The 27431-nt window shown below is 48.7% G+C and overlaps 1 pseudogene; it reads left to right on the top strand.

The window, feature by feature from the left end:
• Positions 1-3054: 3054 nt before the first annotated feature.
• LOC144769428 (polymerase delta-interacting protein 3 pseudogene) lies at positions 3055-16689 on the top strand (annotated as a pseudogene).
• Positions 16690-27431: the final 10742 nt, after the last annotated feature.

Below are 27431 nucleotides of genomic sequence, written 5' to 3'. Positions count from 1 at the left end.
GCCGGCGTGGTCAGCGACACTATCGGAGTTCCCCAAACAGCCGAATTGGCCAGCCAGGCCAGCAGTGTGCCCACCTTGTCCCTCTCAGCGTGCGCGCAAACCATGTATTCCCTGTAGTCAAAACAGTGAAGCCGCTCAACCTGTGTGGCCACCTGCTCCCGCGCCGCCAGAACCTTCTTCTGTCCGTCAGCCGCCACGTGACTATTTTTATCCGCCGGCGCAGGCAAGCCTCCTCCCGCTCTATGTCGCTTAACAAAGTCCGACGTGCCCCCGCAGTGGACGAGATGCACACACCCCGCACCACAACTTTGAAGGCGTCCCACTCATGAGCTCTGGTTGATGCCGTCCCCGAGTTTTCCCTAAAATAATGTTCGATGCCCTCCCTGACTTCCACACAAAACACAGGGTCTTCCAGCGCCATAGGGTTCAGTCGCCACGTGGGGACCGCCTGTTGCTGGCGTGACCAGAGGACTGTGATCATACAAGGGTTATGATCTGAGATCATTCTCGCCAGATATTCACTATGGTGCGTGAGTTCCTGGGCCCCTGGCGTACATAAAATGCTATCAAGTCGTACGTGGAGGTCATGGGGAGCGGAATAGAATGAATAATCCCTGTCGGTGGGGTGATGCGTCTGCCAGGCATCCGCGAGGTCCCACTTCTCCTGCCATTCCCTCCGCGCCTTAGCTATTCTACGCACCGCTGACTGGGCTAATGGTGGATGAGAACGATCCATGTCCACATCTGCAACGGAATTAAAATTCCCCCCCATAAACACTGTGCCTACCAAGAAGGACGCCAACCTCCCAGAAAGCCTCGAAAAGAAAGCGGCCTGTTCAGATTTCGGAGCATAGACACTGCAAAGCGTAACATCTCGACCGTCCAGTCGACCCAACACCGCTACATACCTCCCTTCCGAGTCCACCACCGTGGTCAGGGGCTGAAAGGGAACTCCTGCGCGCACCCAAATCAAGGTTCCCCTGGCAAATGCAGAATAGGTGGTATAATAGAGCTGTCCCCTCCATCGCCTCTGCAGCGCCTGCCCTTCCGCCTGAGTAATGTGTGTTTCCTGTAAAAAGGCCACCTGGATCCCTCTGCGGACTAAATAGGCATGCACTTTATATCGCTTCTGCATGGAATTCAGCTCTCGCACATTCCAGGTGATATATTTTAGTTCAAGTCGGGTCGCCATAAGCAAGTACATAACAGAGCTCAACCCCGCACATCCTAACGGGCACACTGACAATTACTCAGAACATCCCCAACAAACCTTCAACCCACCCTGCCCCAGAACAGGCGCCAAACAATTGTTACCCATCCAAACCCAAACCCCGCTGTTGGGGTAACTTCTGGCAACAACCAGAAACTCACAAGTTACGTGAGGTAGAGGAGGTGACCCTAAACCAACCGAGTCGGACAACAATCACTTCACTTCAGCAAATCGGACAGATCTTGTGCATGAAAACCCCCTCACCCCGGCAGTGTCCGCTCCCTGCATGCCCCCCTTCCTCGGGAGCCCCCCCCCTTCCCCGGGCCTCCCTCCGCCTCAGGAAAAAAAAAGGGGGGGCAAGCCTCCCGCCTACTCCAATAAATCCCCAGCAACAGCCTCTGGCGTATCTCGCTGCAGTACAAGCATGCCCCCTTACTTTATACCATGCGAAGTCCAACAGAATCATTCGTCTATCGGGCCATCAGCAGTTCGTGGGGTAACCCGAGGCAGGCCACCGGAGTCCCCCCCAGAGCTCCCCCCGACTCCACTTCATCCGATCCACGGTGTGAGCCCAAGTCCGCCAGTGAGGCCGTAGTCACCGCTCCGGAAATGACGGACACCGCCTGCAAGGCAGCGAGTCTCTCCAACTCAGTCTGCGAGGCCGACGGGGATTGCTTGTCCAATGTGTGTTTCCGGTTGCGTCGGCTCCTGCGGGGTTTCAGTTGTGCCTCGGCCGACTTTTCCCATTTGCCAGCGCCATCCGCGCCCGCACGGTATCGTTCCAGCCACTGCCAGGCATCCTCCGGCGTGTCACAAAAGGTCGCTGTCCCGTCCGCCATCACCTTCAAACGTGCCAAAAATAAAAGAGAGTACTGCACACCCTCCTCACGGAGGGCCCTCTTGACCGCTAGGAATGAAAAGCGGTTCCGTTGAACCTCCTGGGAATAATCCGGGTAAAGAGAGACGGAGGCATTGTCCACCTTATACGTGCCAGACGTCCGGGCCTTCCGCAGTATGATATCTCGGTCTCTAAAATGCAGCAGACGCGCAACCACAGGGCAAGGGGGGCGGCCCGACGCCAGGGGTCGGGCTGGCACTCGGTGTGCCCTTTCCAATGTGTAAAAGTGCGTCAGTCCCTCAGGAGCAACCACATCACGCAGCCAGGCCTCCAGGTACGAGACCATATCGCCCCCTTTGACTTTTTCGGGCAGACCCACCACCCGAATGTTGTTGCGCCTGTTGCGCCCTTCCGCATCCTCAGCCCTCTTCTCCAGCTGCTGTACTCTGCGCAGAAGGTCATCCATCGTGGCATCCGTCGCCTTCTGGGCCGGCTCCAGCTTCTCCAACACTAGCTCCGTGCTCTTAACGCGATCAGTTAGCTTGTCATGATCTGCCCTTAACAATCCCAGGCTTGTCGACACCTGCGCGATATCGTGACGTAACGCTTCTCTCGTGTCTGAGATAGCCTTGAGAATCTGGTCCATCTATTGCTGTTGTAGCCCTGTGTTCGGGTTTCCGGTCGAGCTCTGTTCCTGGCTCTCAGGCAAGTCCTCACCCTGGTCTGCTGGCGCCGTCCCCGGCACCTTACGTGGTTTCCTCATGTCCCAGCCCCAGAGCTGATCACCAGCACCGACAGCAGAGGTCCAGTACCACCAGTCGCCCTCTCCAGAGGCAGGAGTGTTCGCACCCATTACCTTCCCCTAGAACCGTGGACCGGGCGGCCAGTAAAGCGACCTCACCAGTTACCCGTTCAGGGCGTTCCAAGGGCCAGCATTCCCCTTCCGCAGCGACCTCTGGGCGCCACAATTGCCCTCCTATCGTCGCGGGAGCACCTCCTGCTAGTAATGCCGTCACCCAGCCAGGCCCACACCAGGCGTGGCGAGGCCCTCCTCAACAGGGCCCTGTGTCCGCCCCCAGGTAGGTCCCGTTTCTTCAGCGCCGTGAGGCAGAGTCAGTCCTCCAGATGGTGTCACAGTATGCTAGGCAGGGGGAAGCCGCCGCTAGCGTAACACTTGCCTCTTCCGCTGTGCAGCCAGGTCCGTCACCCGAGGCCTTCCCCACCGCCGTTGGACCTCTGGGCGCTAAGTCCGCACTCACCAGGCCGTATTATAGTTGGCAGCCTCCGCATTCGGGGTAGGTCTGCTGCGGTCTCAGTTCCCCCTCCGCGCCGGTCCACAGGAAGCGGGGATGTGAGAGGGCGGAATGCAATTCAGGCCCCCCGCAACGTGCACACCGCCCGGGCACCACCACAGCTGCTTCGCCAGGTCCCACCGACCCACTGCCAATCTCCGCTGTCAATCCGGGGTGGGTGCCTACAATATCCAAGACCACCCCCGTAGCCACTGCTGCCAGTCTCCGGGCAGGGCGCCCGCTTCAAAGCTTGTCCTGCAAGTCGGGAGCACCAACCTCTAGCCGCTGGTATGGCCACCCTAAGAGACGGCGCCCACCGACTCGCGTCACACTCCCCTTCGTCACGGGACTCCTTCAGTGGCCTGCTCCGGTCCAGGTCCCTCCCGGGGTCCGCCGGCCGCTCCGTTCTGCCCGTTCCCGCCAGCAAGCCCGCACAAAGCGTGCTCCGATGCAGAGCCAGGCCGTCACCAGGGCACACTTCTTCCCCGCAGGTCGCACCGTCACTGCAGGCCGGGGGTAAGGGGCCCGCCTTGGGCCGTGATGGAACTAGCCGGGCCCTCCTGATGGAGCCCCACCAGTCTATCCTCCTGCTGTTGCCGGGACACTGCTAGGACCGCGTCCGCAGGGGAGCCTGCTCAAGGCGTGGGCAGCTTTCGCGCTCCGCTCCGTCGTCCCCCGGATGCTCTACCTCCCCTAAGGCCTCTCCACCACCTTAGGCCGGGGATGAGACGTTCGCCGCAGGCCGTGGACAAAATGGCCGGGCCCTCCAGGCGGAGCCTCGCCTTTCGTCCCTCTCACCACAGCTGGGACCTTCTGCTCTCACCAAAGGGATGCTCGGGTGCCTCTCAGCCCCGGGGTGCCACACGGGACCGTCAACACCGCCAGGGGAGGTTTTCTGACAGGATAATTACCGAGATCGACCCGGAGCTCGAAGCTCACACGTCCATACTCGGTGGCGCTCAAGCCACGTCCCCATCTCTGGTTAAACACTTATAAGTTCCCAAAGGCGAGACCTATTGGCTATGCCAATGCTTGTTATCAGGAGACTTGGGGGATTGCTGGTTGGGTGGAAATTTGTGACTCCCCGCAGATTCCAGAAATTTCAATCACAGAAATTTAAGGGAAATGTGTTTTTTTGGACAACGTTTGAGGTTTGCGAGGGATTCTGGGTAACCTGGTGAGAGCCACACAAGTCACCCCATCCGGGATTCCTCTGGGTGTCTAGTTTTGAAAAATGTACAGGTTTGCTAGGTTTCCCTAGGTGCCGGCTGAGTTAGGGCCCAAAATCCACACCTAGGCAAAAAAAAGGTCAGTTTTCTGTGGAAAAATGTGATGTGTCCATGTTGCGTTTTGGGCCGTTTCCTGACGCGGGCACTAGGTCTACTCATATATGAGGTACCATTTTTATCAGGAGACTTGGGGGAATGCTGGGTGGGTGGAAGTTTGTGGCTCCCCACAGATTCCAGAACCTGTCATCACACAAATGTGAGGAAATCTTCTTTTTTACAAATTTTGAGGGTGCAAGGGATTCTGGGTAACAGCCTGGTGAGAGCCGCACAAGTCACCCCATCCTGGATTTCCCTGGGCGTCTAGTTTTTAAAAATGTACAGGTTTGCACTTTGCAAAAAAAGGGTCAATTTCTGTGGAAAAATGTTGTGTCCATTTTGCATTTTGACCCATTTCCTGTCGCGGGCACTGTGCCTACCCACACAAGTGAGCTACCGGCTTTATCGGGAGCCTTAGGGGAACACAGAATAGCAGAACAAATGTTACTACTAGTTGTCTTTTTATGCATTCTGCCTTCCAAATGTAAGACAGTGTAAAAAAGAAGACATTTTGAAAAATTCCCCCTATTTCACACGCAAGTATGGCTACCCACAAATTCAGAGATGAATAACCACTGATTCTTAACTCCATATCTGGTTCCCATTTTGGAAATACATAGGTTTCCTTGATACTTATTTTTCACTCTTTATATTTTTTCAAATAAATTGCTGTATACCCAGTACACAAAGAAAAAACATTGCAAGGTGAAGCTCAGTTATTGGCTCTGGGTACCTCGGGTTCTAGTTGAACCTACAAGCCCGATATAGCCCTGCAACCAGAATGGTCCAGCGGATGTAACAGTATATTGCTTTAAAATATCTAGCAAAATCAGAAGAAGTTACAGATGAAAATGTAGGCAGGCACACATGGCTCTTTTTTTTTTAACTCAATGTCAATCTTTTTTTATTTAAACTATTACTTTCTATAGGAAAACCTTGAAGGACCTACATAAATGACCCCTTGCTGAATTCAGAATTCTGTCTTCTATTCAAAAATGTATACTTGTCCAGGATCCATTATTGGTTTCACAGCCATTTCTACCACTAACTGGAAGGAGGTTGAAAGGACACACAAATTGTAAAAATAGCTGTGTCCCAGTAAAATGCCAAAATTGTGTATAAAATTGTGGTTTTCTGACAAAAGTCTGCCTGTTCCTGAAAGCTGGGAAGATGGTGATGTTAGCACCACAAATCCTTCATTATACCATTTGCAGGGAAAAAACAGACGCTGTCTTCTGCAGTAATTTGTTCCCATTTTAAAAAAACAACAACATTTATCTGTATTTTTCTTAATTTCTCGGTTCCCTCCAGGGGAATCCACAAACCCTTGGTACCTTTAGAATCCTCAGGATGTTGGAAGAAAAGTTTGCAAATTTGGCATGGATACCTTATGTGGACAAAAGGGTATGGGGGCTTGAGCGTGAACTACCCCAAATAGCCAAAAAAAGGGTGTGGCGCAGGGGAGGCCTGGCAGCGAAGGGGTTAAGGTGAGATGTGGGGGAGAGGAAGCTTTAGATCCTTGGTGGGTGGGACAGTGGTAGTGTGCTTCCTGTAACTGGACCACCGAGAGCCCTAAGGATGGGGAAGTGCCGATTTCAGAATTGGTTCCCTCCAGGAACTCTTGTGAAGTGTACGTTGAGGGGGTCTCAAGGACCAAGGAGGCTCTTTGCTGTGCAATGGAGAATGTCCGCTCACTGGTTAAACACAGCCTTAAAATCAGTCCGATAACTGAGACAGCCCATTTGGACTGTCAGTTTGTCATGGAGACCTGGGCCAAGGAGAACTCGGCCCTGATTTTGCTATTGCCACACCACCAGATTATGGGGTGGTGAGACTGGACAGAACTACTCGAAGGGGGATGGTCTTGCCATTTCTTTTGGAGAACAGCTGAGTTGCACACCAGGAGCTCATTAACACCTCCATTGAAGGCTGTGAGGTGGGCACTTCAAAATAAAAAAAAAAAGAATTCGGTGAGGGTGGTGGGTTTGTTGATCTATCATCCGCCTGGCCTCAAATGCAATTGACCTCCAATTGGCACCAAGCACTTGAGCCCTTCATTTTTTGTAACAACCTTACTATTCTGGGGGAGTTTAATCCCCACTTAGATGAAGAGCATGACCAGGACACCAGGCATTTTCTGGATTTCATGCTCAGTTTTTGCCTGGCTCAACAGGTCAAGTTCCTCACTCATAAAGCCGGACATATACTAAGTGGGATTTTTACTGATCAAGAGACCTTGATCATAAGCGAGTGCTCACAGTTTGAGTGGACTAACAACAGTATGGTTTCATTTAAGGTCTATAAGGCACGTGAGGTGGATTGCAGGTGGAGCACCGCTAAAAGCATTAGAAACTGGGGAAAAACTGAAGTGGGGGAGTTCACTTATGCCCTGGAAAAATTCAAGAAGGACCTTTCGGGTCTGGGCTCACCTGTAGGGAATTTTAATAATTGGGTCGGCACACCAGGGAGGAAGAAACCATCTCCAGTGGTTCTGAGAGGAGCCCAAGTAGCTCCAAAGGCAGTGCAAGAGGCAGGAGTGGAGGTGGAAATTGGCTCCTGGGCTGAAAAAAAATAAATAAACTTAGGGAGGGAGGGAGCTCTCAAATACAAAAACGCAATTGAAGAAGCAAAATCAGCATACTTCTCCCAGAGGAAAAGGTCAGTCATCAATGTCCCCAAAGAACTATTCAATAAAGTATGCACCCTAATGTCAACGCTGACGTATCAGGACATTGAGAACTCGCAAACATTTTGCAATAAAGTGGCAGAGTTCTTTAAAGAGAGGATCATGAAGAATTACCCAGACTTCCCGGCTCCTGCCAGCGGTCCAGTTGATTCTGGGATTCAGACGCTTTACGATGAGGAAGGGGCGGTTTCAGAACAACTCAACCCCAGTTGTTTAGCCAGATTATCTCCGCTGCGTCTAAGATCAAGACCCTTTTAGTTGGTACCACCTCAAGCTCTCCAGGTGATCCATGTCCGCCTAGGGTCCTGCAGTTGGTTCCAGACCTTATGGCTGAAGCTATGGAGAAGATCTACTCTGAGGTCCTGGAGAGCGGGGTGTACCCATTGTGACAGGATTGAGCCCAGTCCTTTATTACTTGCCTCCGTGGTCACAATAATGTGGCACTTAGGATCAAAACCTTTAAGAAATAGTGCATTACAAATTTCATCTTTCAAATGTACAAATTAATCTTTACATTCCTCAGTCCGAACAAATTTCATTCAGCTTAAATAATTTTTATTGATTTTGTAAGATATCAACAATGCAACGTAAACACCTACGTCCATTGGCCTGCGGCTATACATTTGGATGCATATTCGGTAGGTGATAAGTAAATAAATAGAACTAAAATATGATTACACTATTAAGGATAAATTAAAGAAGCGGGGGAGCAATAAAGGCGGGGGGGGAATGGGACTCCACTTTCCTGGTGTGCTGGCATCTCTAGAAGGCAGTTGCAGCCTAGGTGTGTGCGGTGGGTTCAGTCGCTGTTAGGCGTAGAATCCGCAGGTATTGGGGGCATGTCAGCTTGTGAAACTCATCTGCCAAGTACACTATACATGGTTGCCACATCTTATCAAACCAGGGTAGTTGCTGTGCAGCCACTGCTGTTAATTTCTCCATTCCCAAGCTTTCCCACACTTTGTGCAGCCAGTCCTGATGCAAGGGTATCTTGTCTGTCCCCACCTGGCTAAAAGAAGCTGTTTTGCTGCCGCCAAGGTAAGAGTAATAGCTTTGCCTCTGGGCGATTTCAGTGGGTAGGTGAGTAGATTAAGAAAACCCAGCAATATGTAACTGGGAAATTTGGGTATTTATGTGTTAAACATTGTGTTGCTAGCATCTAAGACTCCTGTCCAATATGCTTTTATATTGGGGGACTGCCATAAGAGATGCATGAGTGTGCCCTGTTGTCCGCACTGTCCCTGGGGTCCCATTTAGCTAACAACCCATCCTCCCTGGGGTCCCATTTAGCTACTATTGATGGTCTAAGATACCAATAGTGAGCTATTTTGAGGAGCATATCTTTACTAGTAGTGTTGAGGTCGGATGTTTGTGCTCGGTGCAAAATGTCACTTCACCTTTTATCAGAAAAGGGGCGTTTACACTCTTTTTCCCATCTACCCCTGGCGGGGTAAGGCAAGGGGTGTCCACCAGGCTGCATTAAGAACGCAAATATTTCAGACAACAGTTTCTTGTCTGAGCTCCCCGTAATGAGACACTTCTCAAGAGGCAGTAGGGGTCTGCCAGTCTGTGGTTGGATCCATTGTCAGTGACCCAATGGACAACTGCTAGGTATTGCAATCTCGCAGAGTTCGGAAGTGGGTAGCATGTCTGTAATTTGGCAAAGTCCATGAGGCCATCAGAATCAAATAAGTCCTCTACCCACTTGCAATTGGCATCCTGCCATGCTCTAAAACCCGAGCCCTCCAACGCCAGGGGGAAGTCCGGGTTGCCTATCAACGGAGTCTGTGGGGATATCGAAGTAGAGAGGTTGTGTCTCCACTGTACCTTGTCCCAAACTCCCAATGTCAATCTTGTAACCAGTGAAATGTATACACCCATTGCTCTATACGGTTTAGGTAACCACAGCACTTTCCAGATGTGCATCCCTGCTATGGCTTGGTCTATAGAGCACCAGTGTTTTTCGGTGAATGTGCGGGACCATTCTACCATATATCGCAGTTGGGCTGCCTGATAATATTTGAAAATATTTGGGACCTCCAGTCCACCCTCCCCCACCGAAAGGAAAGTTTTTGATCTAGACATTCTTGCCCTTTTACCCTCCCAGATGAAGTCACAGATTAGGGCTCGTAGCTTTTCTACTACTCGTGCTGGGAGTTGAAGCGGCTGGGTTTGCATCCATAAAGCAATTTGGGGAGTAACGTATTTTGATGGCCACCAGCCGCCCCAGCCATGAAAGATTCTGCGGCTCCCATTTAGTGAGGTCTGACCGAGTCATGGTGAGTAAGTTCCCATAGTTATATTCCGCATAGCCTTGAGTGTGGGAAATATTTGTAAGTCTAGATATGGGACCCCACCATCTGCCCACTGAAATGGGAACTGCTCGCAGAGATGCGTTCGCTCAGGCTCCTGCATCGTCAGGTCTAGAATCAGGGACTTCTGTAGGTTGATTTTAAAGCCCGATGCTCGCCCAAACTCTGAAAGCTCCGTTACGACGCCCTTCAGAGAGTCAGAAGGGTTGCTGAGGGTCAGGTGTACATCGCTGGCATATGGCATAATCTTATGTTCCCTCCTTCCCATCTGAATCCTGGTCACCTTTACATTATCCTTTATTCGTTCGGCCAAGGGCTCCATGTAGAGCGCAAACAGGAGAGGGGACAGGGCACAACCCTGCCTGGTTTCTCGCCCTATTGGGAAAGTGGGGGATTGTACGCCGTTCACACAAATGTTAGCCTGGGGAGCTGCATATCAAGCTTGCACTCAACCTCGAAATCGGGGACTGAGGCCCACCCGCTCAAGCAACCAGTATAAGTACGGCCAGCGCACTCAGTCAAACCTTTCTCAGCGTCTATTGTTAACACAAGTGTTGGCATCTGGGAGCGCTGCGTTTTGTCCAGGAGATAGCATAGCCTTTTCGTGTTATCGCTACACCCATGCTCCGGGATGAACCCTGCCTGATCTGGGTCGACTAATCCTTGCACATATGGTGCCAGTTTAAGCGGCAACACGCTAGTAAAAATCTTTGCGTCTACGTTCAGCAAGGAGATTGGACCGTAGGATGCAGTTTTGGGGATCCTTGCCAGGTTTGGGGTATAACAGTGATAGTGGCATTGCGCATTGATTCGGGTAGCATTCCTGGTGTGTCAATGGAACTGAATAGGCGTGTGAGTATCGGGGCCAGGTGGGCAGCAAAGGTTTTGTCAAATTTGCCACCATAGCTGTCGGGGGCAACCTATGGATAGCGGTGAGGACCTCTTGCACCGTAATGTCCTTCTCTAGAGTATTGTACACAGGCACCTCCACTTCAGATGGATAGACCTGAGACAAATTTGACTCAACATCCGCTTCCTGTCAAGGATCAGCAGTGTAGAGGGCCCTATTGAATGCTCCAAAAGAGTTCACAATGCCTTCATCTGTGTTAAAAGCAGAACCTGGTACTGCTTGTCTCTGTAGAATCATCTTTTGTGTCTCCCAAATTGTAGCAACAGCCATTACGGCAGTATTATTGAGCTCTGGAAAGGTGGTCAATACTGCTAAGGTGGCCGTGCGCACCTTCTCATCTGTGAGGAGTTTTGTGTTGAGGTACCAGCGGTGGGAGGTTTTTGGTTGTGGTGTGGGGCGAAAACGTAGGCTAGTGGGGGAATGATCGGAAAGGGTGGCTGCCCCAATATCTGCGGTTGTATTGGCCCTCGTTATCCCTGGTGTAGTAAGGAAGTAGTTGATCCGTGTATATGTTTGGTGCACTGCTGAAAAGAATGTATAGTCTACTTCTGTGGAATGGTGTGCCGCCAAATGTCAATTAGGCCCGCTTTAGTCAGCCACCCTATGGTGCCTGGAGTGAGACCTCTGTCCTGGCCTGCTCGGGGTTGTGATATATCTCACTGTCCGTCCAATGCGACATTAAATTCGCCCCCCACCACCATCTCCCTATCTGGGGTAGAGATCAGATGTCCCAGGAATAGTTCCTGTTTGTCGTTAGGAACATAGATTGTGGCCACCATGTACCTGGTACCCTGAATCTGTATGTGAAGTGCTAGCAAGCGGCCTGGGACATCCATGAAGACGCCCTCCACCCTCCCTGCAAAGTGTGTGGCAAGCAGGATGGCAACCTCCGCCTTTTTTGGCAGGGCCAGAGGAGAAATATTGGCGGTCGAACCAGTGGGAGCGCATCCGCCACCAGTCTTGTTGGACCAGGTGTGATTCTTGCAACATGCAAATGTCACATTTGGTGTCTTTGAGATATGAAAGTACTGCCAGTCGCTTCCTTGGGGGAGTTAAGGCCTCTAACATTAAGACCAAGTATAGACACCATGATTAGTGCCATCGCACCCCTCCTCCCACCCACCCTAACCCACCACCACCACCCAGGAGAGGAACTAATGTCGACATTGTGGAGAAGGAGGGCAAGAAAAGAATAAAAAGTAAGATGCAAAGAATAACACAAGATGAACAATAAATCTATCAACTTCTCCCACCCAGGAGTCATCACAGTCACGAGTTCCAGGTCAATGTCGCAGAGGGGTGTGGGAATTGTAATTTTTTTTAATTTTTTTATTTACTCTTTTATAGCGCACAAATCACCCTGGGGCATCTCGGCGCTGCCTAGAGAAACGTCACTGGTAGCGAGGGACTGAGCTATGGTAATCTAATACAGGAAAGCCTTTAGGTGTTTCCTGAAGGTTCCATATGACGGGATATCCCTCAGTGCCTTACGCAAGCTGTTCCAGTACTTGGGCGCCAGATAGGAAAAGGCTTTGCCTCCTGAATCGAGGAGGTTCTTTCGAGAAGCCCCGTCGGTATGTCCCTGTGGTTATGGTGTTGGGAATCGGTTTCGGCTAGGTCCGACCGCTCTCGTTCAAGAGGTCAATGGTGAGGGCATAGGAATAGTAGCGACCAGGTATCCTGAAACTTCAATGATCGCCGGAGGAGGAGCCGAGGGCACCATCATGCTGTAGGTGTTGGAGAAGTTTGTGAGCGTTCCTCTCGGCTGTCCGCTTATGCAACGTTTTCGGCCCCCGTCTGGAAGAGCGCCCTAATCTCCGTCCCTCGTCCGAGTGCTCGCGGGTCTGTGACCAGGGGGGGGGGTAAACTTGCCACAGATCTGGCATCTATGGTATTGCACATGCATCAGCTAAGGTGCGGACCATCCGGACCTCCTCCTTCCATGTAAACTGTAGGCAGAAAGGGTGTCCCCACTTGTATCGGATCTCCTGGGTTCGGAGAAAATCAGTTAGTGGCTTCAAGGTCCTACGGCGCTGCAGCGTGGCGGGGATGAGTTTTAATAAAGCCAAATACTGAAGCCTTCGAATTCAATGATTCTTAGGTTACTTTTACTTGTAGTAATACAGGCATGTAAGTATGTCCTGAGGTTGGCCTGTAGCAGTCGCTGTTCTCCTGGCCAGATGTGTGCGATCCAAGATTATTTCCTGGTCTTGTATTAAGGGCAAACACAAGGAGATGATGGACACAGAGCGCTGAAACTTTTCAGACACCCACCCCCAGTCACAGATCTTGGTTGAATCCATCATGGTTCTTTAGCTCACTTCGCCACCCCAGTTCAGACACAGCTGTATGCAAATCAGTCTTGACCCTGTGCCTCATGGGAACAGTCCAACCCGAACTGCCAAGTCAGATCTTCCCTGGACCGGAAACAAGCATCCTGGGACCAGTTTCGGGCTGGACTGTTCCCATGAGGCACAGGGTCTAGAATAATTTGTACAATCTCTGTGTCTGACATGGGGAGGCTAAGTGAGCAAAAAAACGATGATGGATTCAACCCAGATCTGTGACTGGGGGTGAGTGTCTGAAAAGTTTCAGCGCTCCGTCCATGATCTCCTTGTGTTTGCTTTGTTCGCCCTAAGTTGGCAGGGTATGCCCAGACGTGGGTCCCTTGCTCACTTTGCCACTGGATTCAAGCTAGCCTGGCTGATGAGGGCTGTTAGCCCGAAACCGGTCCCAGGATGCTTGTTTGCGGTCCAGCGAAGACATGGCTTAGCAGTTTCAGTGCTCCGTCCATCATCTCCTTGTGTTTGCCTTGTAATAAGGGTGCCATATGCTTGAATAGCCGAATCACAAATCCCTCCAAATCGTTCAGCATGGCCCGGGCCGGCACTCCCTTAATACGTATGTTGGAGCTTCAAAATCGGTTCTCTAAATCTTCGATCTGGTAGTGCAACTCCGAGTTCTGTTCTCATAACTCCAAGAGTTCCCGGCGTGGCCCTCTAACTCTTCCTCTCGAGCATCGTGGTTGTGCTCCACTGAGTCCAATCTTTGATTGAGGGCTGCGACGTCCTGTCAGATTCCCTTAATGTCTGAGGCGATATCCCGTTTGAGCTCAGCAAAATCCTCTCGGAGAGTGCCGAACAGGCACTCCATAAATGCTTGCATGAGTAGGGACTTCTCTCCGCCGCCATCCTCACCACCGACCTTGTCTGAGTGCCCCCCTTGATCCTCGGCTTCCCGCACCGCATCAATCTTTTTTGTGTTTGAGCGGACAAACGTCCTTTACTGGGTGGGGGGTCTTTTTTGTGTGTGGACATTCCTGGAGAGGTGTAACTCCCCCACTGTGTATCAGCTGTCCCACTCTCCCTGAGGGTGTCCTCCCGTGGACACCGCTGGGGAATTTTTGTGGGTTGAAACGGTCACCGATACCACAGAACTTTGCGGCAAGGAGGAGCAGCTCCCAGTAGTAAAACGCAAACAGAGTGAGGCCGACCGGCTTACCACCAGTGGGCTGCAGAAGGCCGCAATCCAGGGTCCTTGCCTCCAATTCCTATGATGTAGTCCTGGGGGGTGGTGGGACGGACCAATGAAAGCCCTGGCACGCTCCACCAGATGTGCGAGGAGGAGCGCGGGCCCAATGAATTGCTGGGGCTCACCTCCACTCACCCCGATGCAGCAGACCGACCCACACTGAACAGGCCTCAACTAGCCTTGTTGGCCTCCTCTGCAGAAATTGGGGACCCAAACCCCGGCAAGTCAGCAGCACTCCTACCACGCGGGCACCACCAGGAGGCTCCGCTGGAAATACAGTTCCTCACGCCACACAGGCCCCGGCGGGAAAGCAAGGCCGGCCACGGCACCGCTGTGATATGCAATGAGGCAGGCCAGCCTGCAACTACGGGCCGCAGAAGGCCGCCAGTTAGAGCCCTCGCCTATAATGTCCCGGGCCCCCTACGTGCCTCAGATTTGAGTTCAGGCCGTGGGCTGAGGAGGGGGGGTCGGTGTTAGGTATGGACACTCTCCTGCACTGCTCCAGCTGATGGCCCGCTCCCCCACACCATTACCCCGGTGTCTCGACTCACTGTGGATAGTGTCCTCCTGAGGGGTCCACCGTACCTCAAGAAGCCGTCAGGCATGATCCTCTGCTTGGCAAGGCAAGTCACGGCACGACCCTCTCCTGATAGGCCCAGGCCCGTCGCGCCTCTCGAGTAGGGACAGTGTCCGTCCCCGCTCCTCTGCCGCTGCCAGCCCCCTAGTGCTCTCTCTTGCCTACTGTCCATTGACCGACAGCCTCTCCCGTCGCATCTGGGTACCAACGTCCATCACTGTGTCGCCGCTGGGCATGAAAACCGGCAGAGCTCTGAAATGTGTGTCCTACACCTCTGCCATCTTGGACACCCCTCCTTCACTCAGCTTTTGAGTAACAGTCATATGTGGTATGTCTTGTCAGAAAAAATTCGAATAAATTTTGAATCAAATTCAGTTAGCCCTAAACAGGCTCTAACTTCATCCTTCCCAGTAGGACGTGGTGCTTTCCTTATAGCTTCAACCAATCCTTGTTTTGGTTTGATACCATCCTTACTAATACTGTGACCAAGATATACAACCTCTTTCTGTGCAAATTTACATTTGCTGAATTCCACTATCAACCCTTTAACTCTTAGAGTGTCAAGGACTTGTATATGTTGAGCATCATGTTTAATTATGTCTTTGCCTATGATTAGGATATCTTCCTGAAAAGACTTTACACCCACCACCCCCTTGAAGATATTACTCATTGTTCTTTGGAATAAAGCTGCACTGGATGCTAAACTGAAGGGTACCCTTGTAAATTTGAAGCAGCCAAAAGGTGTAATAAATGTTGTAAGTTTCTTACTGTCTGAAATTAAAGGCACCTGGCGATAGGCAGATTTCAGATCCAAGGTTGAAAACCAACACACATCCTTCATAGCAGCAAACAACTCATTTATTCGCGGCAATGGAAACTTATCAACTAAGATGTTTTTATTAAAGATGCTCGCCAGTGACTAGGGTTGAAAGATGCCCGGGAGAAGTTGGCACAGAATGATGCCCGTTTCCGCATTTGGGGCAAAGTGCAGGACGCTCGGGAGATGCTCAACTCGCGGAAATTGCACGGTGACATCAGTGAGTCAGCTGGCAAAATGTTGGAGGCTTGTGAGAAAATTGGCTTCAAGCGTAACTCTCCTGCAGCCATCATCAGCCCAGCCGTGGCCTCAGGCCCCTCTAACATGAATATTACAAAGACCATCCAGGCCCCGCAGCACAAACCTGTAAGTGTGAGCCTGCCACACAGTCCGGCAGGCATGAGGATAAATGTGGTGAACCACCAGCCGCTCAACCAGAGCCTAGAAGACTTGGAGGAATATGAAGATGGGGCTGAAGAGCTGACCACCCCTATTCCCAGGAAGCAGATGAAGGTGGGCCCAGCAAACAGCTTCCTTCAAAGCCAGCCTGGCCTAAGTGGTCCTAAATTCACATTGTCCAAGACTGTTCCTCTGACAAAGGTTGTTCAGATTGACGCATACACAGCCCCCATCCCTCAATCCCCTACGCCGGGTCCCGTGCACGCAAAACCTCTAACCAACATGTCCTGTATGCTGGTGACTAGATAAGAGACCCCAGCACCTCTGCCACTCCCAGCTGAGCCTGTATACAGCCCCTTGGAAGGCACCAAGATGACTGAATAACCTGCACCCGCGAGTGACGGAGAAGGATATTGTAGAGCTGTTCTCTGTGTGAGGAGCCTTAAAACGTGCCAGACTGGTAAACCTGGGTGTGGCAGAAGTTGTATTTGTGAAGAAGGATGATGCTGTCAGTGCATACAAGAAGTACAACAACCGCTGCTTGGATGGCCAGCCCATGAAATGTAACCTTTACATCATTGGCAATGTCATCACATCAGATCACCCATTCTCCTGCGATTAAGTGACACTCCGTCTGCTGCTAAGAAAGAGACTGATACCCGCCGGCCTTGCCCTGTACCCTCTAAGCCTGCACCGGAGGTGGACCCAGATACTATCTTGAAGGCGCTCTTTAAATCATCAGCAGCTGCCACCACCTCTGCTTCAGCCACAACATTCAAGATCAAGCTCTAAGGAGTAGGCGTGCGGCCTTTTGGTGTGGTGGAGGGAAGAGTTATCACGGGGCAGGAGTGTGCGATGCAGCCCCCTTGATGAAACATAGAGTGAACCCTGGACTTTAACGGCCAAGCAGATTATGGACTGCAGACAAATGTCGAGAAGGGTGGGGGAGCAGCAGCGATATAGAAGAGATCTGAGGCAGGCATGGTAACAACAGGACGAGAAAAATACATGGATTTTGTTTTTCTTCGACCAATTTTACGATCACTTGTTTTGTAAAAAAAAAATTTGCTTGACTATTCTCACTTTCAACCAATTTTTTTGTTGTTGTTTTGTTTCTCTAAAATGAACTGACATTGCATCCCAGGGCCTCAGAGGCTCCCACTGTAGTGTTCTCCGACGCGGGGAGGCGGTGCAGTCTACCCGCGTCGGAGATGTTATGTTAGTGCTGGCGCCTGACGACACACCCCAGCTATAAATAAAGGAGGCGTGGCCCAGGGGACTACGCATAAACCACACCAAGGTGTCCCGAGTGGTTATTGCAGTCGCATCGCTAGCGGCACGTGCACGAGCGGCCCCTCCACCACTACACTGGCGACGAGGGGCAGAAACGACCCCATGAAGTGCAGAGCAATCACCCTAATTGGCTGGTGATTAGTGCCATCAGTGAGCCTTTGATCTAGGCCCTGGGCCCATGGAGTGTGACCTGGCCTTTGCTAGCCTGCTGTGTGCCCCCAGGCGAGTCTGCTGTGTCCGAGGCAGGCCCTGCAGCCCTGAATGTGCCTGTTTGACAGGAAGGCCCTCCCTGCACACCCCACTGGTGAGTGTGCCCCAGCATCCGGAGAAGGGAAGAAAGTACGGTGATGCCTAGGACATACAGGCCACAGAAGAGGACCCTGACAGCATCATCATTGCCCTCAGCCAGGCGGCTGCTGGTGTGCCCAGGAGGTAAGCAGTGCACGTGCCACGAGTTGTGACTGTGTCTGCGCCAAGATGGCGTTGATCCCTGTCATTGAGCCCTTCGTGGTGGACGGGGCACCCTAATCCCTTGCCCCGCGATGGAAAGTCTGGATCGATCGCCTCCAGATCTACTTTGAAGGGGCGGGCATAGCCCGGGAAAGGCGCAGAGCCCTACTGCTCCACCTCGGAGGCAAGGATATCCACCGCATCTACAAAACCCTGGTAGAAGCCACACCCAAAACATATGTCACGCTTCTCAACACCCTAAACGCGAACTTCGAGCCGATGGCGAACAGGGACTATGAAAGATTCATTTTTCGCCAGGCCAAGCAAGAAGCGGAGGAATCGTTAGACGCGTTCCACAGGCGCTTAAAAGAAATGGCCAGCACGTGCTGATTCCGCGACGAGCAAGAAGAAATCCGAGGTCAGAAAATACAAAGGTGCTACTCGTCCAAACTCAGAGTCAGTCCTGCCAAGTGTCACGCATCAGGCGTGACACTATCTCATTTCAGTGTGGTGGTCCACATCACCGCACTAAAATGGAAAGTCACGCATTACGCAGGCGCTTTACAAATGAATGTAATTTGAGTAACCTGCTAAACTCAAGAGCCATAGAGTTTCGCTCCCCTACCCCACAATAACTTTACTTGATTGATCCTGTTCCAAAAGGAAAAAAAATACATTTTTACAGAAACAGAACCCTTCAGAGAGAGCAGTGCAACATCAGTTTCTGTTAAAGACACCTTGCAATACGTAGGTACAGAGACATTCGCAAGCGGCCTCGAAGATAATTAACACTTCCTTATTTCCGAAGTTAGTAATCACACAGCGTTTCAGTTGATATATTGGGAACACGCACTGCAAGCAGCACTTACTTCTTAACACCTTCTGGTATCCGGTGCCCACAACTCAGACTCTCCCAGGCGGCTCCGCCCATGACAACACAGCTTCAGTGCATGTTTTAAAGCTACAGCCTGATGGTGTGCACTGTAGAGGCTGAGGCTGCAGCTTAGGAACCACTCCAGCGGCCAGATTCACTCCGCCTGTGTGGGTTTGACTCCGTCATTAATACATTTCCCACAACGGTGCAAGCCAAAGATTTTCTCGGGAACTGTGCTGACTGCACCTCAGGCGGCAGGAGGGAGGACCCGACCTGCCTTAAATAAAGTTGTATGCGAAATCCCGGGGTGCGCGCAGTGCGCCGTGCCCGTGTGTTGTTACATTGTAACAGCAGCTGAGCCAGGCGCCAAGCCGGCCAGAGCACTCCTCGGCTGCGCGCAGTTACCGCGTGCCTCCACACTAGTTTAAGGTACATTAGAAGCACTCCCGCTTTGACAACGAAGGAGAGGCTATAATGCGTGACTTTCCATTTTAGTGCGGTGATGCGGACCACCACACTGAAATGAGATAGGAGCATGCCTGATGCGTGACACTTGGCAGGACTGCAGGTAAGTTTATTCCATACAGCCCTAGATACGTCGTACTCCTACAGCATGTCTTGACAACTGACTCTCTACAATAGTTTAACAGTCATCTTTGGAACCTATGTAGGGCAGGTGAAACTCTGGGCCAATGGAGTTAAGGAACCTTATATACCTCACAATATGTAGTGTTCTGCTAGGTTCCCTGTCTAGTCTTTCTAGAACCCTTTACCCTCTCTGTTCTTTCCCTGCTTCCCTTAGATTCTATTTAGAATGTGTTTTGAATAACCAACTGTTTTATTGATGATCTGCTGGCTGTGAGCTGCTGCGCAGCACCTGTTCCAATAAACCTGCTTATCAACTACATGGACTTCGAGTCAATTACTACAAAAAACGTGGCGACGATCATTTACAGGTGTCTGCTGTCCACGCGTGCATTGAAGAAGCAAAACTTGGCCAATCCGCTACACCAAAACACCAAGACGTGAAGTACCCCTGTGAACTGGCATTCCTTCGACGTATTTGTCTAAAGATTTACTCACCCGGTAAATCAATTAAGGTACTGTACAATTTTAGCTACTTACTTGAAGCGGCAGCATCTCCCCTTCGACGCGAGCATTTTGTGCCTTCGGCCTGCTCGCCTACGTCATTTGCGCTTTATGCTCATATGACCTACGTTGTTGGCGTACTGGTTAACGCTCAGCCATTGGTGTCTATGTACGTTGTTCACTACGCAACGCATCTAACGTACCAGTGAACACCCTCGCCATTGAACACGTCACTGGAACGCAGCGTTGTTTCTGTGACACGCAGCGCAGGACGCCATTTTGCGGATCATTTCTTTTCAACGTTATCTTTATTCGTCATAGCGCAAACGCACAAAAAAAAAAAAAAAAAAAGGATTTTGACGCGTTGCTCAACGTGTACTTTAATAGAGTCACTTCGTGTGGAGCTACCAATTGTGTTACCGTCGCTTCAGAGTCACGAAATGAGTGGCGGCAAGTCTCGAACCTTTTAAGTCCGACCTTCTACAGTGATGATCTAACTTTCATCTTATTTATTTACAAAGTGAATTTGAATTTGTTTTTTTTTCTCTTTTGACTGCCTTATTGCCATTATCTTTCAAACTGTGTGTTACTCTTTATCTAATTTTTTTTAACACAAGTGGATTCCAAATATTTGTTGCATAATTTTTTCATTCTTTGAAGAAAATTACAAATTGCTTCTACAGTCATGAGTTTGCAAGCTGTCTCTCCTCCACCACCGTTCCTTGACCTGCCTGGTGAACCCCCTATTATTTGGAAAAAGTGGTTTGACGCATTCACTACTTATTTAGGAGCTATTGGTGCTTCCAGATACAGGGCAGAAAGGAAGAAGTATCTTCTGTTAAACAGTCTTGGATTTGAGGGCCGTTCAATTTTTAAACATTTACCTCCTCTGGTGCTTTCTCCTGGCGAAGAAGATTTGGATGAATATAATCAAACTGTTAAACTCCTTGAGTTACGTTTTGATATCAAACCTAGTTTGGTTGTCGTCAGACATAAATTTTACAAATGCGAACAGAAGCAAGGTGAAAAGGTGGAAGATTTCATCTCAACACTCAGAATACTGAGTGCGGAATGTGAATTCGAAAATGTTAGAGACCAAATGATTAGAGATCAGTACATTTGTAAGTGTGGAGAAGCGTGGCTCAGTGGTTAGAGGCGACAGACCCGGAAGCTGAGATCAGCCGTGGACCAGGGTTCGATTCCCCGCCTCGGCGGGTCTCGGGCTCATAAATTCCACGGACTCGATAATTCTCGTTCCGGTGCCTACTCAACTCACGGGGTCACACTCTGCGACTCTGGGCAATAGCTTGCTTAATCTCCACTACGGCCCCTCGCGGCGGGATGCCTGGCTTTCACCTTGTGGACACCCTGCTGGGGTATCTCACAGGGGAATACCAGGACGGGTTCCCTAAGCAAGCGCCGAGATGCCTACGGGTAGTCGTGCGCTATACAAGAGCGTAATCATTTCATTTCATTTCATTTCATCATTTAGATAAAAATATTCAGCAAAAGTTACTTTCCATAGGTAACCCCTCTCTTGAAGAAACTGTGCGTGTAGCAAAAAGTATAGAATTTTCTAAACTCTCTATTAAGGAACTAGATGGGAAATCTTCCTCTTCCATTAGTAAGGAGGAAATGGTTATTAGTACTGTTAAAGTTGTTGATAATAAGACGAATGTTTTTGGTCGTTCTGACAACAAATTCTTCAAACAGACTAATATTTGTTTTAAATGTGGGAATGCTCCTCATTCAAAGACAGGACGTCCTTGCCCAGCTAGAAGTGTCACATGTAGACTGTGTGGTAGAACGGGCCATTTTGCCAAAGTGTGCCAAAGTGTAAAAAGGAATTCTTCTCTTCCTCAGTTCAGCAAACAGTGGAACAATAACTATACTCCTACTCCTGTTGCCTATGTTTCTGACTGCCCTCAGGATGATACTAGCATACAAGATGATTTGAGAGACATGGTTGCTGTTGTTAGCGTCAGTATTGATGATCCTGAGTCAGAATGTGTGGACCCTTACACTAACTTTAGTATCGGAGATAAAATTGTTTGTTTATTAGTAGACTCAGGGGCCAGAATAACTATGCTGACCCAAGAACTCTTTGAAGAGGTTTGGGGTGATCGCAAACTTTTTCCTCCCGACAGGCTTCCTCTAAATTATGAGGGTAGAAAGATAGAACTTTTGGGATATTTTGAAGACTCCATTGAATTCAGAGGCAGGAAAATGTTTGGCAAAGTGTATGTCTCAATTAAAGGTCTTAACATCCTTGGTTGGTTCCACCAAGGCTTGTTTAAGATGGTTCTCCGTCCTGGTACCAAAGATCCCATCTCCATTACAGTCGTTCAGACTGATGATCTTCCCTCTACAAGTAATGTTCTTTCCACTCAGAACGATGATTTTATTTGTACTTTGGCCAAAGATTTTCCTTCCGTTTTTAGCAGTAAGTTGGGAGAAGTGAAAGGATTTCTGCACACCATTCGTATCAAAGACAATGCCATCCCTATTAAACATAAACTGAGAAACGTCCCATTCAGTGTGCGAGATCAACTTGAGTCAGAACTTTTTGACCTTTGTAGTAGAGGGATAATCGAACCCATTGAATCTTCCCTATGGCTTTCTCCTCTAGTGGTCGCTAAGAAAAAGAATGGGGAACTTCGTGTCTGTGTCGATTTACGCAGTCTAAATAAGAACATCTGGGTCGATTCTTTCCCTCTGCCAAAAATTCCTGACATGTTGTCCCTTATTGATGGTTCCAAGTAGTTCAGCAAATTGGATTTGGCATCTGCATACCACCAGGTGGTTCTAGATCCTGCTTCCAGACATTTCACTGCCTTTGTATCCCCTGTAGGTTCCTTTCAATACTGCCGTATGCCCTTCGGGTTAGCCTCTGCGGCAGCCGTCTTTCAAAGAATTATGACTAACATTTTGAAAGACATCAGTGGAGTAGTGGTTTTCCAGGACGATGTGCTCATTCACGGTAAAACATGCAATGCCCATGATAAAATTCTGAGGGAGGTTTTGGAAGCTCTGGGCAATGCAGGTGTTGTCCTAAAGAAGGAAAAGTGCATTTTTAGAGCACCAAAGGTAGAATACCTTGGTCATGTATTATCTGAGAATGGTGTGGAGCCTAGACCGGGTCTGGTTAAGGCGATAGTTGATAGTCCCGCACCCAAAGACAAAAGTGGTTTAAAGTCATTCATAGGACTTTGTGAATTTTATGCTAGGTTCATACCTGATTATGCCTCCAAGGTACAACCTCTTTCCAACATGCTTAAAAAGGAAGTTCCTTTTTTATGGGATGCTAATTGTGAAAAGGTTTTTTCCTGGATCAAACAAGAATTGACAGGTTCAAAAGTTTTAAAGCCCTTTAATCCCAATTTGTTGTGCACTATTACTGTGGATGCCAGTGGGTTTGGTTTAGGGGCTGTTCTTACGCAGGAGGTTGGTGGTGTTGAGCATACTCTAGGATATGCCTCGAGGGTTCTTCGTGGAGCTGAAACTAATTTTGCAGTTATTGAAAAGGAACTCCTTGCCTGCTGTAGGGCAATAAGGAAGTTCAATCCATACATCTGGGGTAAGCATTTCCGTTTGAGGACCGATCATAGTCCATTAATTTCTATCCTTACTGGGGTTCGCATCAAAGAGCACTCCCCTAGAATTGCCAGGCTTTCAACAAAACTTCTTCAATACGACATTGAGGTCAGCTACATACCTGGTAACAAGAACACAAGAGCTGATTACCTTTCAAGGAATCCTGTCGATCTTGACTGTGATAGAGATTGCGTGGAGGATTATGATGAGGAGGACTGCTTTGTAGCTTTTGTTGGCATTGATGATATGCGTTCTATAAATGAGGGAGAATGGAGGGAGCACTTGTCCAATGATGTCCTTCTCAATGAAGTGATCAAATATGTTAGGGACGGGTGGCCAAGGGAGAAGAATGTCCATGTTTCCCTCCAAACCTTTGCCAAAGTTTCTGATGAGCTCTCTATTGAGGGTGGTCTTCTCATGCGTGGTGATAGATTAGTCCCTCCCAGTGATCTTAGTATCAGGATTGTTAAGGGTGCGCATGAGGGTCATCTTGGCAAAAGGTTGACTAAAAGAAGGGTTAGAGAACATTACTGGTGGCCCAAGATGGATCAAGACGTAGACACTGTTGTTGCGGAGTGTGTTGTTTGTTCTAGTGCTGAGAAGTGTTTGAAAACACGTTCTCCTCCTCTTCAACCTATCCCTTTTCCTGATAGGCCGTGGGAAAAGATAGGTATTGATTTGGTAGGTCCGTTTTATTTACTTCCTCCTTCCTCCAGATTTGCGATAGTTGCTGTCGACTATTACTCTAAATGGCCAGAGGTCCGCTTTGTTAGCGAGGCCAATTCCAAGAATGTTATTGACTTTTTGAAGGATTTGTTTTTGCGTGAGGGCTTTCCTTCCTCTATCGTAAGTGACAATGGTTCGCAATTTGTCAGTCAAGAGTTTAGTTCCTTTGTTGGTTTAAGTGGGATTGATCATCTGAGGAGTGCACTTTATCACCCTCAGACGAATGGTCTCGTTGAGCGTATGAACAGAGTTCTCAACAATTGCATTCAATGGGCCATTGCTCAGCACTGTCATGTACCCAACGCAGTTAGATCCATGTTGTGGTTCTATCGCACCACCCCTCATTCCTCCACCAAAGTGTCCCCTTTTGAATTGCTACGTGGGAGAAAGCCATGTTCGAAAGTTTGTCCTGGGTGGATGTCACGTTGGGTTAAATTGAATTCTATTGACAAGGTGGATGAAGTTGCTAGGTCCAACGTAATGCATGCCCAGTCCAAACAGAAACATTTTTTTGACTCCAGGAAGAAGGTAGTTTCTCAATCATTCAAGGTGGGAGAAAGAATTCGGATTAAATTACCTACTCACTCCACCAAGGGTAGTCCCAAGTTTTCTGAACCTTTTGTCATTGACAAAGTTTGTGGCAACTCTGTGAGAGTCAATATGAAGAATTGGTGGAATGCTGCCAGGGTTGTCAAGGTGGGCGAACCCATTACCTATCACCCGTCTTCTCATGATGTTCCTGTGTTGCCTTCTACTTCTTCTGTCCCTGTCCTACCTCGTAGGAGTGCTCGCATTCGAGTTACTCCTGCTAGGTTTCGCTAATGTTCTTGTTCCCTTCTGTAGTTTCAAGATTTCGCTATTTTTCTTTGTCCTGATTTCCTTTTCCCCTTTTCTTTATTTCCTCTTTGTTTTGTAGGAGAGAGGATAATGTAGTGTTCTGCTAGGTTCCCTGTCTAGTCTTTCTAGAACCCTTTACCCTCTCTGTTCTTTCCCTGCTTCCCTTAGATTCTATTTAGAATGTGTTTTGAATAACCAACTGTTTTATTGATGATCTGCTGGCTGTGAGCTGCTGCGCAGCACCTGTTCCAATAAACCTGCTTATCAACTACATCGACTTCGAGTCAATTACTACACAATACCATGCTAAATGACTAGCTGAAACGTATAACATTACAACATGTAACAAGCAGCGATTCCACTATTTTACAACTTTCATACTATATGTACACTTTGCAGTGTGTGACTGTACGTTGTTCCCCATGGGTATTTCTCCATAGGATAGCAATCGCCAGTAACATTTGATCAGTGTTTTGCTTCAAGTGCTGTGGTTGACACAGTGAACACCTTCAGTCTTGCTACTCTTGTTTGCTGTGTACCCCTCACATGTTTTGTAGTGGTACCAAAACACAGGCATGTTGTGATGTGTTCTTGGCATTTTGCTCTATATAATGAAGATCCAAGTATATATTTTGAACTAACTCAATGAATGGAAAAAAGTGTGATTGCAGTGTATGGTAAGAATGGTTACTAACTGACTTAAGGGATCCAGGCCCTGATGAAAGCTGGGGGCCACTGTGGAAGCTTCACAAACAGCTGAAACGTGTCAGCCTGAATGATGCTGGAGAACTAACTCTCCTCCCATCCTCAATCAATTTTAATTATCTCCTGAGCACACAGTATAAAATCATTATGTTCGGGAAGAGATCACAAGATTTGTAAGCTGAAACTTAGGAGGAAAAACTGCAAAGCGTGGCTAGGTTAACCCTGGCGCAAACCAAAACTAAATAGTAACATAACCAAATTTCAACGATAAATGCTCCAGGGAACAAAAAGGCAACGGCCACCCACGTGCCAAAAACCTCTTCTGTGATAAAACACAGAAGATAAACTGAAAACCGAGTATTGCCCCCGAGCAACCAGAACCTAATAATTGGATCTAATCATGTCAATTTCATCAGTCCAAATGAACATACAGGTTTGATGATTCACAGTGATAATTCCTTTATTTTCTTGTTTTTCTTTATCACAAGTGCAGGAATTTGAAGCAATGTCTCTCAATGATGGTCCAGTATAATTGACATCATCAAATGTAGCCAAAACAGCCAACACATGTATCATCTCGGGGAAAATCACCCGACGACTTCATCAGGGCATAAGCTATTCTTTTGGTAGTATCATCTTCACATTCCAGGTAAAACCTGTATGTGGTCCCATACAGTATGGGTCTAAAGGATGGAGAAAGTTCCTTCCATTTACAGCCATCTGTATTTTACAAGTTGTAGATTCAAATTTCTTAACAGGAACTAAAAATCTGTGGTCCAGCAGTATAAAATCATGAGTTCAGGGCCCGGAGAGTACTCCCGCCATCGTCATCGCCATCAATATTAAGTAAAACTTTGGAGCCTGCACCAACCCCACACAAGGTACAACCTGTAAGCAAGGAGCCCATTAGTCACCATAATTATTTCTGACGAAAGAAGCAGCCCCATGATGAAGCATTACACTTAGGTCGGTGTTTGAAGGCTTGCTTTAAAAATGTTTGTAATTCTTGGGTTCTCTTGGACACATATACACAGGCTTCTACATCTCCTACAATAAGGTAATTTTCTTTCTTGGGACTCCACCTGTTTTGTCACAATTCCTCTATTGTTACTTAAAATTAAGAATGTACATTTATGAATGTGGGATGCACACCTTTTCTTCAAAACGTATTCCTAATTAGTCCAAATCTATTCCTTGAATGCGTGCGTAACTGGAAAGGTGCCATTGCCCCAACGACACCCGAGTAGTCGCAAGTCTGTGTAAGATTGCCGGATGGAGGAGGTAAAGGGATGTGAAAGGAAACCGTGTAGATAGATATGGGGATGTGAGCATTTGTAGGTAAAGTAGGTAAGAGTGAAGTATGGTGAGTAAAGGGAAAATGTGTGAGAGGGATTGAGGAAGTGAGAGGGATTGACGTGGACGGGGGTGATTGTAGAAAGGTGGGGGAGTAGTAAATACATGAGTTAATAAGAAGCAAGAGGTGGGGGTTAAGATTCAATGGGGATAGTGGTGCGCTCAGTTTATGGGGTGAAGTTATAATGCACCATAGACTTACAGGCTTGTTGCAGATAGAGCTAAGCGGGTTGTGATGTAAAACAGTATCATCGGAATATTGCTGATGTATTTGTGATGATAATTGTAATTAGAAGTTTAATCACGCATGTAATTGATTATTGTTGGTTTCACCATTATTTATAGTGACCCCTGACGAAGGGCAAATCAGCCCGAAATGCATTGGGTGTAAAGAATAAACGCTGCCCCTTTTTTTAATATGGACTTTGCATCAATCTTGTTCTTTCAAGAGGTCCGGAGGGGCACAGACAGAACAGTAGAAACTTTGAAAATTGCACAGAATACCGCGTGTGGATGAAAAAGATATTTAACTTTAGCAAGCAAAGAGTACGTTTGAGCATCTGGATAAGATGGATTGATTTGGAAGTCAAAATATATTGCCAATGTGGCGCAA

This window comes from Lissotriton helveticus, chromosome 7 (genome assembly GCF_964261635.1).
Source record: "Lissotriton helveticus chromosome 7, aLisHel1.1, whole genome shotgun sequence".
Taxonomy (NCBI): domain Eukaryota; kingdom Metazoa; phylum Chordata; class Amphibia; order Caudata; family Salamandridae; genus Lissotriton; species Lissotriton helveticus.
This window is presented reverse-complemented; position numbering and strand designations above follow the sequence as displayed.